At 43.9% G+C, this 14726-nt stretch overlaps 1 protein-coding gene across 5 annotated transcripts in view; it reads right to left on the bottom strand.

The window, feature by feature from the left end:
• FOXN3 (forkhead box N3) overlaps window positions 1–14726 on the bottom strand; it is a 279923-nt gene that overhangs the window by 131424 nt on the left and 133773 nt on the right. The window lies entirely within an intron of this gene.

Genomic DNA, 14726 nt, shown 5'->3' with positions numbered 1-14726 from the left:
TGAACATATAAACTTTATAAAGGACATAGACACACAAAGATTTTTTTTTGCTTAAAATAAAACATGCTTAAAATATTAGCCTGCTTGCAATATTATGTTTTACAGTCTTGGATAAATGTCACCTCTTGCTAAGAATTATTGCATCGAAAACTGCAAACAATGTCTGTGCTGTACCAGACTTGAATATGTGCTGGTCAGGTGTGCACGTCTGTAAGTTGCAAGCCTACTTTTGATTCATTGACATTCATTACAGACGTCTCATGGTCAATACTTTGAGCCTAAGACCCAGAGGAACATGAAGCAGCTGGGCATTGTGAGCTTTTGTACAGACGTTGCTTCACGTACTAGTCAAGAACATGTGAAGGCACCATGGCACAGACTGAGGGCTATGTGCTTGTCTACAAAACTATAATTTCCCCCAGAAAATTGACTACAACTAAAAAAAATACAACTTCCCCCCAAAAAACAACTACAAGAACAGAGAGACAGCCATGCATAAATGGTCAGTGTCAGCCTACTATCTGGGAAGTCTAAATTCAAGACCTCTAATCAAAGGAAAATGTGATATTTCTCTTCTAAATAGTTCAAATGCTTTTCTATTGAGAAAGACTGGACGGCATGACTACAGTGAAAAAGAGGAGGGGAACCCAGTTACACACCCAACAAAACTCTCTCTTTCTGTAGCAAGGCAAAAAGCTCATACCTTCACTAAAACGTTGCTAGTCTTAAAAGCACTCTTTGTACCTCTCCTGATGGTGGGGACTGGGCAAAGGAAGCTCTGTCTCTTTCTTTCCTTCCCCAGGGCAGGAGGAGGGGGAGGAGCCTCAGTCATTCATTAGAAAGAAGAGAGGCTTGTCTCAGTAGCTCTGCAGAGTGATTAATTGAGTCTGGCAAACTTAATCAACCAGCAGAGCTATAGAGCCAACCTCCCTCATTGGCTGAGGCTGCTCCTCCCTCCTCCTCCCTTTGGGAAAAGGGAGGGGGGAGAGGGAAAGGCTGCTTTGCTACTCTGGCTTATCTGGGGAAAAACACAAAATGGCCACGGAAAAAAGCAGGCAACGGAAAATGAAGCAGATGACAGCCAGTCTCTGGAGGGCCTGATTGGAGCCTTCTGCGGGCCTGATGCGGCCCGTGGGCAGTATGTTTGACATCTCTGCTCTAACCCCCACCCCACCCCCACACACTTAGGGTTCCAAGTCCAAGTCAAGAAATATCTGGGGACTTTGGGGGTGGAGCCAGGAGACATTGGGAGCGGAGCCAGGAGCAAAGGTGTGACAAGCATCATTGAACTCCAAGGGAGTTCTGGCCATCACATTTAAAGGGACAGCACATCTTTTTAAATGACTTCCTTTCATAGGAAATAATGAAGAAAAAAAAGATAGGGAAAAAAAGATAGATGGCTTTTTCTCTCACCGTTATATAAGAAACAGCTTGCTAAATACATGGATGAAATTTAAGAAATATGGAGATGAGAGAAAACTGTTATGGATAGTGCCAGCCGAAGTGATAAAAATAACAGCAGAGACGGGTGAAGAAAAGTGGTTGTCATATAATCAACTATTAAAAATACAAAGTGGTAAAACAGAATTGAAAACTGCTGAAGAGCTGAATAATAAATATGATTGGTTTCAAATGCAACAAATAAAGAGTTTGGTGGAGAATGACATTAAAACTGAAGGAATAAGAAAAGAGCAAACAGAAATGGAAAAAGTTCTGCTTGGAGACAATGAAAAATTAATTTCAAAATTATATAAATTACTTTTAAAATGGTCTACGGAAGATGAAGTAGTGAAATTTCAAATGATTAAGTGGACAATTAACGTAAATAAAGAAATACAGATGGAAACTTGGGAATACTTGTGCAAGAACTCTAGGAAGCTTTCGACGTGTCATAGTATTAAAGAGAACTGTTTTAAAATGATGTATAGATGGTATATGACTCCTAAGAAATTGGCAAAGATGAATAATAAGATGCCAGACAGATGTTGGAAATGTAAAAAACATGAAAGTTCTTTCTACCATATGTGGTAGACTTGTGAAAGAGCATAAAAATATTGGCAGATGATTCAACAAGAAATTTCTAGGATCTTGGGATATGAATTTAAGAAAGTTGCAGAGACTTTTCTGTTGGGATTACAAATGGAAAAATTTCCAAAAGAAGACAGAACTATAATTTGGTACTTGCTTTCAGCTGCTAGGACATTATATGCGCAGTTGTGGAAGCAAGAAATGGGATTGGATTGTAAAAGTTATGACATGGAGTGAAATGGACAAATTAACAAGAATTTTAAGAGACTATGATTTAGAAGTTTTTAAGAGGGAGTGGAAAAAGTTCAGAAGATATGTAGAAAAAGAGTGGAAAATAAAAGGACATTGGACAATTTTTGATAATGATTAAGTCTTAGAAAAAAGAAGAATATTATTTTTTGTTTTTATTAGTTAAGGGTACCCTTAAACATTAGTACTTTAAGTAAATAACACCGGCGGCGGTCAAGTAACGGGGGGGAGGGGTGGGTAGAAAGTAATACATGGGATAGATAAAAGAAGTTATTAATGATGCAAGAAATATAATTTGTTACCATATGTTACCAAATAAAATTGTTTTAACCATATGAAATAATGAAGGATAGGGGCACCTTCTTTTGGGGCTCATAGAATTGGACCCCCTGGTCCAATCATTTTGAAACTTGGGGGGTATTTTGGGGAGAGGCACTAGATGCTACACTGAAAATTTGGTACCTCTACCTCAAAAAACAGCCCCCCCCCAGAGCCCCCGATATCTCCAGATCAATTCCCCATTATACCCTATGAGAATTGATCTCCACATAGGGAATAATGAAGTGCCCAGCAGATTTCCCTCCCCTCCAACCCCTGTTTCTGGTGACTCCGAAGCGAGCGATTGGCGCCTCTACTTACGAGTTGCTGCCAACTTCTTCAAAGTAACACAGACACACCATCCCAAGAGGAAGCCTTTCAATTGGAGACTGAAGCCTCCAGAGGTGGAAAGTCACATGGTAGCTGTGGGGGCGGGGCTTCCCCCAGCAGCCAGCTGACTGGGGGTGCCCCTGGGAAAGCGGGAGAACCCCCGCTGGAACCTAGGGTTTGGCAAGCCTACACACTCTGATTACTACCTTAAAAGTCTGTGAGGAGAGAGGCACATGTTATCCCCGCCCCTCCACAAACAGAAAACAATCAACTTTTCTCCCTCAGCCCTTGCTGTGTACAAGTGTGTACATCCACCCCATAACACCCACCCATACACCCATAACACCAAAGAGAGGAAGAACTGAATTCTGGTTTCCTTAGTTTTCATTGCTCAATATGCTAAGACCAAAACAGCTCAGTTCACATTCTGTTTATATTTTTTAATGCACAAAGCCATTTCTGGGGATGGATAGAAGGAAAGCCACTCTGAAAGATCTTCTGCTCCCTTGTCAAATATAAGCAGAATATTTTGGGTTCCCCCCCAGCAAAATATTTGTTCTAAAGGAAGAGAATACATAGTGGGTCACTAGAAAGCTGCAAAAAAAAAAAGTGTTGGATAGTGGACGCATGAGTTCACTTTAGCTTTGCAAACATTTCTACAGACAAGTGTGTCCATTCTATGGGCTATATTCTGAACCAGTGTCAACAGGTTCACTTTCTAGATGAGAATTAGGAATCTCTGCTGTGCCAAGATCATCAGTGGCATCAACTGTCAGGGAATATGCAATCATTAAGTTTATGGCTTATTTACAATACAATTAACAAGGACAAAGTAGGCAGAGTAGTTTTCATTTGTTCATTAGATTTCTAACCTGTCCTGTTACAAGGACTTGTGGGCAGGAAGCTACACACACACACACAACCTCCCAATGCCCACCACAGAGTTCCCACAGAGATCCATCAGGTTATTCCTTCCTAGGCTCGGGTCAAATAAAAAACTTTGGAGAGCTATTCCCTGCAGTTGACAGTATATGCCAAAGGTGGCCAAACTGTGGCTTGGAAGCCACATGTGGCTCTTTCACACATATTGTGTGGCTCTTCCAAGCCCCCTCCACCCCATGGGTCAGCTGGGAGAATACATTTAAAGTTAAAGTTGCTTTCTTTCCACCTCTCACTCATCTCTCCCCTCCATCTACTTGCCTGCCTTCCTGTCTTGCAGCTCTCAAACATCTGATGTTCATGTCTTGTAGCTCTCAAACATCTGATGTTTATTCTATGTGGCTCTTACATTAAGCAAATTTGGCCAACCCTGGTATATGCTGTGACTTTTAGTGTTGTCGGGATTTTTTTTTTAAAAAAAAATATCTCTGCCTCTTAGGAGAAGAAAAGTTGGTTTTATAACCTACCCTTCACTACTTGGAGTCTCAAGAGCAGCTGACAATTTCCTTCCCTTCTCCCAACAAACATTCTGTGTGGTAAGTGGGACTGAGAGAGCTCTGACAGAAACTGCTCTTGAGAGAACAGATCTGAGAGAACTGTGACTGGCCCAAGATCACCCAGCTGGCTGCATATGAAGGCATGAAGAATCAAACCCGGTTCTCCAGATTACAGTCTGCCACTCTTAACCACTACATCACATTGGATTGCTCTTAATGTTTTTTGTTTGATTTTATAACTGCACCAAATACTTCAAGCAGAAAAGCGAACTCGGAAACATAGACGACACATGCAAGAAAGCCTGAAGACACCCATGAAAGTATACTTATATTGCTAGCTCCCTCTAAGCAGCTCCCCCAAAATGCTGCAGGGGAAAGTAACAGAACAGCCACAGCACTCAGCAGAGTAAGCTCTGAAACTGTCTGTGTCAAACTTCCATATGTTTCTTTCTGTAATAGGTCTGAAAAACTGCAAAGACTGGGTCAATTTGCCTCTGTGGGATCCTGCCAACCTTCACCGTATAAACCTTGTAATTCCTTCTGTTAATCCAGCCCCCCCCAGGGGCATCTTAATATTGGAGAATTAAAGTCATTCTGCATGTAGTTTATTAATTTCTGTCACTGAGCTATATAAGCAAAGCTTTTGGTTTTCCAGAGGGTTTTTTTTTTTTTGATGCAACAGGAATGCAGCCAGGCAACTGTGCTTTGAAGATAGCATCTGAACACCTAAAACCACAGCTTCATTTAGCAACTTGCTGTAAAATGCTGACTTGCAAACAGGAAAATCTGCTCCTCCTTTGGTGATTCTGATTGCTTTTGAGAACTAGTTAGGCCAGTTTCACACTATCCAGATTTCTGTTCATACATATGGGAATTTAAGGCTTCTCCTAGATGTCACATACTCTCTTATACAGATTACCACTGTTTTAAAAAGACGGTCAACGGTGACATGATTTCAGTATCAAATGCTGTCTCGTTAACAGTTTCCTAGAATAACTTTGTAAGAGCCCCGTGGTGCAGAGTGGTAAAGCTGCAGTACTGCACTCTTAAACTCTGCTCATGACCTGAGTTCAATCCTGGCAGAAGCTGGGTTCAGGTAGCCAGCTTGAGGTTGATTCAGCCTTCCATCCATCCGAGCTTGCTGGGGGGAAAGTGTAGATGACTGGGGAAGGCAATGGCAAACCACCCCGTAAAAAGTCTGCCACGAAAACATCCTGATAGTAATGTCACCCCAGAGTTGGAAACGACTGGTGCTTGCACACGGGACTACCTTTTTTTTAAATAACTGTATACAATACAATAAGCATTGACAAGCATAGTGAACAATAAGTGAAATGTTTTTTACATTAAGAAGGCAATCTAAAAACCAGATATTGTAATCAATTCTTCAATTGGAGGAAATCTAGTACTTTAGTTTTACTTTCTGAAGTAAAGGATTCTACTTTTAAAGTACTTTACTTTCCCCAGGTGGTGTTGCTACACATCCAGCAATAAATACATGCACCCTTGAATAAGCCAAATACAGCAGTACAGAAACATGTAGATAACTTTATAAAACATAGCACAAGACATTTTTTGTAAATTATATATGCAAACAGAAAGCCTGATCCACTGCTTGAAAGAATGCTAATGTTTCTGGGTGCTTAAATGAGTGAGGATCCAGAGTGAAGTGGGGGGAGCGCAGTTGATTACTATTGAGGGAGGGAGCAAAACAGACAGTGCCTCAGGTTCCAAAGATCTAAGAAATTCTAAGAGAAAAAGGAAGCACAGATCTAAAGTAACGTAAAGAAAAGGGATATGAAAATAAGAGAGAAGAAAGAGCCACATTAAACCACAGTGATCTTTACAGCAGGGCATATTTTGATAGCTTTGAAAAAAAAACTGCTTTAGCAGTTCGATCCAGAAATCTTAATTTTACAAAACACTTAAGATTTCTGGATCTGAACTGCTATGGTAGGCTTTACAAGAGATTTCTGGCATTTTAAAGACTATTACATTCACTGCGGTTAAAAAGTTCTGTGAACTAGAGCTCATTTCCTCAAATGCAGCCTCTTAAATTGGAAGGTACAATTGGGTACCCATGGTGGGTAGATGTGAGTGCAAGCAAAAAATGACAGTTCATACCTGGCATGGCCAGAAGGCCAAGAAAATGCATGAGACAGCAGTAAGTATATCACAATTCTAGGCAGAGCACATCAGATCAAAAGTGGGTGTAACCAACTCTCAATTAGTACAGCCATGGGTGATAATGCTATATTTCTTGCTTTGCTCATTTAATACCTGAAGTAGAGCAGCTGTTTTCTCTAGTAAGAAAGTCACTCCTAAACGCTTGTGGAGCACTGAATTCTACAGTGTCATATTTGTTAATGAATTTTAAATCTCTTTAAAAGGTGTTAACTAGTTACCTCACCTTTTTTAAGCAAGTCAGGAGAAAGAGGAAAGATCAATCCAATACCAATCAACTCAAACCACAACCTTGTTTTTTCAACAACTCAGCTCCCTGGATATCCAGGAGCAGAATTCAAGGAGTAACTACTTTAACACCAGTCACACTATTGACCAACCACTATGACCACTGTCTCCCAAATAATTCAAATGGCCAAAATATTGGAACCTGTCTCAAGTTTTAAATCTACCCAGACTAAGAAGCAGAGACTCCCCCAATGCCTGCTGCTCAAGATACTTTGTAATCACAGATGTCATTTACTGAATCTTAGAATCTGCACTTACAAACATATGTTCTTTTTTCTATACCCCTCCCCCCCAACTATAGCTTATTATGGATGCTAATTTATGGTCTTTGAATTTCTGTACCATCCCCTTCTTGCAAATCATGTTTGAGAGCAATATCAGCTAAAGGAGGACACACACAAGAGAAAGGAGACATGGAGGTTTATGAAGAAGTGGATAACCTCAAAATTAAGCAAGCTTAGAGACTTTTAGGGATTTTTAAAAGGTCAAAATCTCAATTAGACTCTGAAGACAGAAACTAATTCAGCACTAAACAAGTTGAAAGCTGGGTAGCCATGGTTTTTTTGCAACAGGTGACACTTCTAAGCAGCTTTCAAGGGCAGCCCTAAGGACAGCTGCAGTAAATCAAGCCAGAAAATTACAAGGCATATATGACAGATGCCAATTTCTAGAAAGCCCTAAAGTGGATCCTTCCTTGCCTACTTAAGAACTCTCCTCTCTTATAACCTATTGTATCATCTTTGTTGAGAATATACATATGGAAAATTTAAGAAGGTAGGCAGAAAACGCATCCAGAGATCCTTCTACTAATGACTTGCCAAAGACTGCACAAGAGATACTTCTGGAAGATCAAATTATATGGCACTCAAATTTAAAGTGTGAGGATTTGGGAACACATTTATTTAGCTCTGCTCACAACCTGAGTTTGATCCCCGGCAGAAGCTGGGTTTTCAGGTAGCCAGCTCGAGGTTGAATCAGCCTTCCATCCTTCCGAGGTCAGTAAAATGAGTACCCAGCCTGCTGGGGGGAAAGTGTAGATGATTGCGGAAGGCAATGGCAAACCACCCCGTAAAAAGTCTGTGAAAATGTTGTGAAAGCAATGTCACCCCAGAGTCGGAAACGACTGGTGTTTGCACAGGGGACCTTTCCTTTCCTTATTTAGCTTAATTTTTGTCTGAATAATTGGGATGTGCTTAACATATCCCAATGGGATGGATGACCAATCCAAGCAATTGATATATATCCCATCCTAGCCATTTAACTGAGAGTAAAGCCCAGGCTAATCCAGTCTCATCAGGTTTTGGAAGCTAAGCAAGGTTGGCTCTGGTTAGTATTTGGATGGGAGACCACCAAGGAATACCATGGTTGCTACTCAGAAGCTGGCAATGGCAACCCACCTCTGAATGTCTCTTGTATACCTCTTGCCTTGAAAACCCTAAAGGGTCACCATAAGTCAACTGTGACTTGACAGCAAATTTCAGATAGATAAATAGATAGATGGACAGACAAGACACCCTTGGATGGGGGTGTTCAGCACAGACCATCACTTTGTACCTATCCAGTACATATAGACTGTTTTTGTACATATACAGCATTACTATGTTTATTATCTGGGACACCTTCCAGAGAAGACAGCTTCTGGAGCACTGAAAAGGGCAGTCAGCAGAGAAGCAGCCATCTTCTGGAGTGAGCCTCTCTTCTTCAGTGTTTATGATTTTTCTCTTTCTATGAGGAAAAGTTGCTTTACAGAACCTTTAAGAAATGCTTTCTTGAAGTTCATGAATTAGAGCTGACAGACTTATTTTTCCCCTCACCCCAGACTCAAGTTCTGTTAACCTTATTTTGTTCAAAATTTATAGTTCTATATCTCTTATTCTTCTTGATTTTAAGAACAAGTTGTGCTTAAGCCACAGTTCAGTTTCTGAATTGTCATAATGTGACTGCAAGCCCAACACTTTTAAGGCTTAAAAGAATTACACCAGTTCTTACTGCAGTATCTTCCAAAATTATTTCATTTGATACCGTTAGCAGGAAAGGCCTGTGGCAAATCATGGAACGTTTAGGATGTCCCCCAAGGTTCCTCAGCATGATCATCCAGCTACATGAAGACCAGCGAGGCCAAGTCAGACACTGCAACGACCTCTCGGAGCCCTTCCCAATAGGCACAGGTGTAAAGCAAGGCTGTGTTCTCGTGCCAACTCTCTTTACGATCTTCTTTAGCATGATGCTTCAAAGAGCCGCAGTAGATCTAGATGATGACAATGGTGTCTACATCCGCTATCGCACTGATGGCAGCCTGTTCAACCTGAGGTGACTAAAGGCTCACTCCAAGACAATGGAAAAACTTATCCGAGAGCTACTGTTTGCTGATGGTGCTGCACTTGTCTCCCACTTGGTATCAACTCTGCAGCATATGACGTCCTGCTTTGCAGAGGCTGCCAAGCTATTCGGCCTAGAAGTTAGTCTGAAGAAGACAGAAGTTCTCCACCAGCCTGCACCCCAGGAAGATTATCACCCTCCCTGCATCACTGTGGGTGAATCAGTTCTGAAGACAGTCCAGCAGTTCAGCTACCTGGGGTGCATCATCTCCTCAGATGCCAAGATCGACAAGGAGATTGACAACAGGCTGGCAAAGGCAAACCGTGCATTTGGCCGACTGCACAAAAGAGTGTGGAGCAACAAGCATCTGAAAAAAGGCACAAAGATCAATGTTTACAAAGCGGTTGTGATGACAACCCTCATCTATGGCTCCGAATCGTGGGTTTTATACCGTCATCACCTGCGACTCCTTGAGTGCTTTCATCAGTGCTGCCTTCGCACCATCCTCAACATCCACTGGAGTGACTTTGTGACCAACACTGAAGTCCTCAAGAGGGCGGAGGTTACAAGCATCGAGGCACTGCTGTTGAAGACGCAGCTGCGCTGGGCAGGGCATATTTCTAGGATGGAAAACCACTGCCTTCCCAAGATTGCTCTGTATGGCGAACTTTCCACCGGCCATCGAAATAGAGGGGCACCAAAGAAGAGGTACAAGGACTCCTTGAAGAAATCCCTTGGCACCTGTCGCATCAACCATCACCAGTGGTCTGACCTAGCCTCAGATCGCAAAGCATGGAGGCATACCATCCACCAGGCTGTCTCTTCCTTTGAGAATGCACGCATAGCTGGTCTTGAGGACAAAAGGAGATTGAGGAACAATCGCACTGCTACAGCACCAACCCCAAATCAGACTTTTCCCTGCAGCCACTGTGGCCGGATCTGCCTGTCCTGCATTGGTCTTGTCAGACACCAGCGAGCCTGCAGCAGACGTGGACTACTGCACCCTTCTTAAATCTTCGTTCGCCAAGTCAAGCCGAGAGAGAGAGAGAGAGAATACCACCAATATCCTTGATGGAGGCTTGAGGTGAGAATATGTTTGTCTAAGATCACCTTGTGAATTCATGGAAGAGATGCACTTTGAATCTGAATTTCATATCCTTAGACTGGGTAACCAACACCACCACTATGCCGATACAGGCCAGCCAATCTAAAGAACGGCAGTAGGACCATGCAAGGATATCAGCACAACACAGGTGTAGAGGGAAATAAAACATGGCCACATACCATCCTACGCTTCTGCTTCCCCTTCCCCTCCAGTTCTAAGAAAGCCAATTCCAGACCTGTCCTAAACGCCACAGAACAAAAGGATTTCCCACCAGTGATATGAGTGCCATGTATGGCAGAGCAATGCATTCCAGGGATAAGATGTCAGAGTTGCTACAGCAGCCTAAGCCCCTGCTTATAGCAACATGGCTCTCTACCATCAAGCTACAAACTAGACATTTAGCTACAGAAGAATGGCTGCTGCTGGCGGGGATGTGGGAAGGAAATGCAGTCAAAAAATTATAAAGTCTGTATTTAAGGACTGAAGAGGAAGCGGCAACAAAAACCCATTTAAGGGTCAATATTTAAGTCTGCATAAGTCTCCGTTTTCTCATGCGTTGTTTTATCCCTCTTGTGTCATTCCTCAGAACATCTCATTTCACCTTCTCAAGTCAGATGCCCTCACACTGAAAGCTCCGATTCTGTTGACTTAGACTCAAACACAAATACAAGCAGGTAGAATCCACTTTTAAAAAACTGGGAGGGGAAAAAATGTTTCAAGCCCACTGTAGTTGCTATGTAGGGTTATTTGTTACCAAGGAAACAGCGTATATCTAAGTACTAATGGCCTGTCCTTTTGCCAGGCAACAAACAGCCTTGTGATGCAACTGCACCTGTCTCAGCTATGCGTTGCTATGGAGATGCTCTGGTTACTATGGTTACCATCACGCTAATCGCCTAGCAAGGGCAGACATACAGCCGTCTCCCGTGAAAGCCCAGCTGTTCCTCCCAATCTCTGCCTGAAGATTGATTGTCTGGACATGTGACGGAACATGGCTGCTCGACAGAGAAGCTCGAGAACTTCATTGACATTACCTGAATTGTATTATTGAATATGTTGCTGCAAAAGGAAGAAAGTATATTTGAAGGAGGAAACTTGCGAAACTATAGTACTATCCTAAACACAGATGAACAACCATCAACCTTTCTGGCAGTAGACACATTCAAAAATAAAAAAAAGAAGTCACACATATGTATTTCATGCAACAGGTTACTGGGCTGTTGTTGTTGCCTAATGTTGCCCTAGGCCCATGATGGCGAACCTATGACACGCATGTCACTGGTGACACGCGAGGCAATTTGGCTGACACACTGGAAACCAAGGAGTGTGGCGAGCCGCGAGTCCTTCGGAGGCTGCTGAGCCCGTCTCGGAGGAGCAGCAGCTGCTAAGGTGAAGGCGAGAAGAGGCGGCAGCAGCGCAGCGGGCCGCCGCCGCCTCTTTCCCCGGCTCCAGGCCGGGGGTGGGAGGGAAGGTTGGGGGTGGGAGGGAAGGTTGGCCGACGCTGCCAGCGTCTCGCCTTGACCTGGGGGTGGGAGGAGACAGCCTCCTGGCACAACCCGTCCCCCACCCAAAGCAGAGGCAGCCAAACACGCCTCCTCCTCCTCGCAACAGGGCCGAGCTTTGCAACCCCCTTTTCCCGCCCTTCCCGGGGCCTGAGGAAATAGGTGGGTAAGAAAGAAAAAAAGAGCATTGCAAAAAAAGAGGCAGGGGGGGAAAGAAGTGCCCTCCTCGGCGGGTCGCGCCTTTGCAATGCCGGGGCTTTGCAAATGCAGGAGCAAGGCAGGCGTGTTTTTTTCCATTTGTTTGCACGGAGCGGCTGGGGGAGGGGGAGGCAGAGATGGCATTGCAGCAGTGTGTGTGGGGTGCAATGCCCGAGGGGGCGTCGCTCTTGGGCCTGTTGTGGGGCTGCCCCCCCTCCTCCTCCTCCACCCGGTCCTGTTTTTTTTTTGCAACCAACATGATCTTTCTCACTTTGCTCTCTCACTCTTTCTCATGACCGCCTGCCGGAGGCGGGGTTTCAGATTTAAAGGACAAGCTGCCCTTTTCAGCTTGGAAGAGGAGGAAGGGGGTGGGCGATGGGGGCTGTGTGTGGGTTGCAAAAGAGCAAGGGGAGGGGAGCATTGGGTCGCCCCCCCTTGGCTTCCCTTGGCAAGCGCTGGAGGAGAAAAGGCGGGAAGAAAAAAAGATACACCCTTTCCCGCAGGGTTACCAATCCCCAGGTGGGGGCAGGGGATCCCCCTCTCCCCAAAATACCCCCCCCCCAAGTTTCAAAACGATTGGACCAGGGGGCCCAATTCTATGAGCCCCAAAAGATGGTGCCCCTATCCTTCATTATTTCCTATGGAAGAAAGGCATTTTAAAAGGTGTGCTGTCCCTTTAAATGTGATGGCCAGAACTCCCTTGGAGTTCAATTATGCTTGTCACACCCTTGTTCCTGGCTCCACCCCAATGTCTCCTGGCTCCACCCCCAAAGTCTCCTGGCTCCGCCCCCAAAGCCCCCAGATATTTCTTGAATTGGACTTGGCAACCCTCTTTCTTTATTGGGGCTGCAAATATCATCAAATTATTGATATTTCTTGAAGTGACACAGTGAAGTGACACGCGACCCGAGGAAGACTACACTTTTTCCCGATTTTCGACACACCAAGCTGAAAAAGTTAGCCATCACTGCCCTAGGCAATCCAGTGTCTTTATTAAGAGCAGCCCTGCTAGTTCAAACCAACTGTCCATTTAGTACTGTTTCCCACAATAGCCAACTAGAATGCACATGCACTAAAATCTGCCCCTGTTACTGTCCCCCAACCATACAAGTAGCATTCAGAAGTATATTGCCTCTAAACACAGAAGTTCTATTCGGCCATTCTGGCTCATAGCCTCTGATGGACCTCTCCTCCATGATTTTGTCTAATAGCCAATTTGGTGTAGTGGTTAAGTGTGCAGACTCTTATCTGGGAGAACTGGGTTTGAGTCCCTATTCCTCCACTTGCAGCTGCTGGAATGGCCTTGGATCAGTCATAGCTCTCTCAAGAGTTGTCCTTGAAGGGCAGCTTCTGTGAGAGTTCTCTCAGCCCCACCTACTTCACAGGGTGTCTGTTGTGGGGGAAGAAGATGATGATGATATTGGATTTGTATCCCACCCTATACTCTGAATCTCAGAACGATCACAATCTCCTTTACCTTCCCCCCCCACCACCACCACAACAGACACCCTGTGAGGTAGGTGAGGCTGACACCCTGTGAGGTAAGCGAGGCTGAGAGAGCTTTTTACAGTAGCTGCCCTTTCAAGGACAACTCCTGTGAAAGCTATGGCTGACCCAAGGCCATTCCACCAGGTGCAAGTGGAGGAGTGGGGAATCAAATCTGGTTCTCCCACATAAGAGTCCACGCACTTAACCACTACACCAAACTGGCTCTCTGCCTGAAGATAAAAGAGACTGTAAGCCGCTCTGAGACTCTGATTCAGAGAGAAGGGTGGGGTATAAATCTATAGTCTTCTTTTAAGTCTTTTAAGCTAGCAGGAGGCACCACCTAAACTATCCACTTAGAAGGGAGCTACCTTGTGATAGATTCAGGAGGGTAACCGTGTTGGTCTGAAGCAACAGAACACAGTTTGAGTCCACTGGTACCTTTCAGACCAACAAAGTTTTATTTTCACATAAAAGCTTATACCCAGAATTATAATTTGATCTTAAAGGTGCCACTGAACTCAAACTTTATAGCTATCCAGGGACATCCCCAGCCTGTCTAGCACCTTAGGCAAGGCTAACTTCTGCCGCCACCACCCCTGCACTGAAAACGTTACTGAAACACATGGGGGGGGTGCCAAATTCATAGCCCCCAGAAGGCTGGCACCCTAGGCAATTGCCTAGTGGCAGGGCCGGCCCTGCAGCTATCCTAAGTAAGACTACTCAGAAGAAAGTTTCATTTCATTCAATTGAACTTACTCCCCAGAAAGTGTTTTTAGGATTCCAACCTAAATCATTTATTCTCTGGACACAGTTGATCTGATATCCTATAATTATCTCATAGCTTTGTTTTCATGAGCTGGTCACAAATAAGCAACTCCTCAATTAAATGATTGCATTAATACTTGGATTTCTTAAATTACACATTCCAGCTGCACTTCACTTTTTCCCCAAGTAAAAAGGAGAACTCCCCCACTTTGGTTTTCAAAAGGCACATGCACGCAAGCCCAGTGGCAACTTGCATAACTATGCTGACTTGTCTCACTAAGAGCAGGTAACCACAACAAGAAGAAATAGCCTTCAGTCGCCTGGAAGCAAAAGTTTGCATGGGACGCTATAGCTACAATGACAACTTAATCACTCTGACACTGGAGCAACAAGCCAGAAAAGACCAACTCGCACTTAAGATCTGCAAGAGGCAGGAAAAGAAAAAACCTGGGTTGATTTCTTGTAACTGAAATTTCTGTTGTTGCCCAGGAGTACAGAAGTTGCATTTTTGGGTCA

The sequence above is a fragment of the Heteronotia binoei genome, chromosome 21, assembly GCF_032191835.1.
Source record: "Heteronotia binoei isolate CCM8104 ecotype False Entrance Well chromosome 21, APGP_CSIRO_Hbin_v1, whole genome shotgun sequence".
In the NCBI taxonomy this organism is placed as follows: Eukaryota; Metazoa; Chordata; class Lepidosauria; order Squamata; family Gekkonidae; genus Heteronotia; species Heteronotia binoei.
This window is presented reverse-complemented; position numbering and strand designations above follow the sequence as displayed.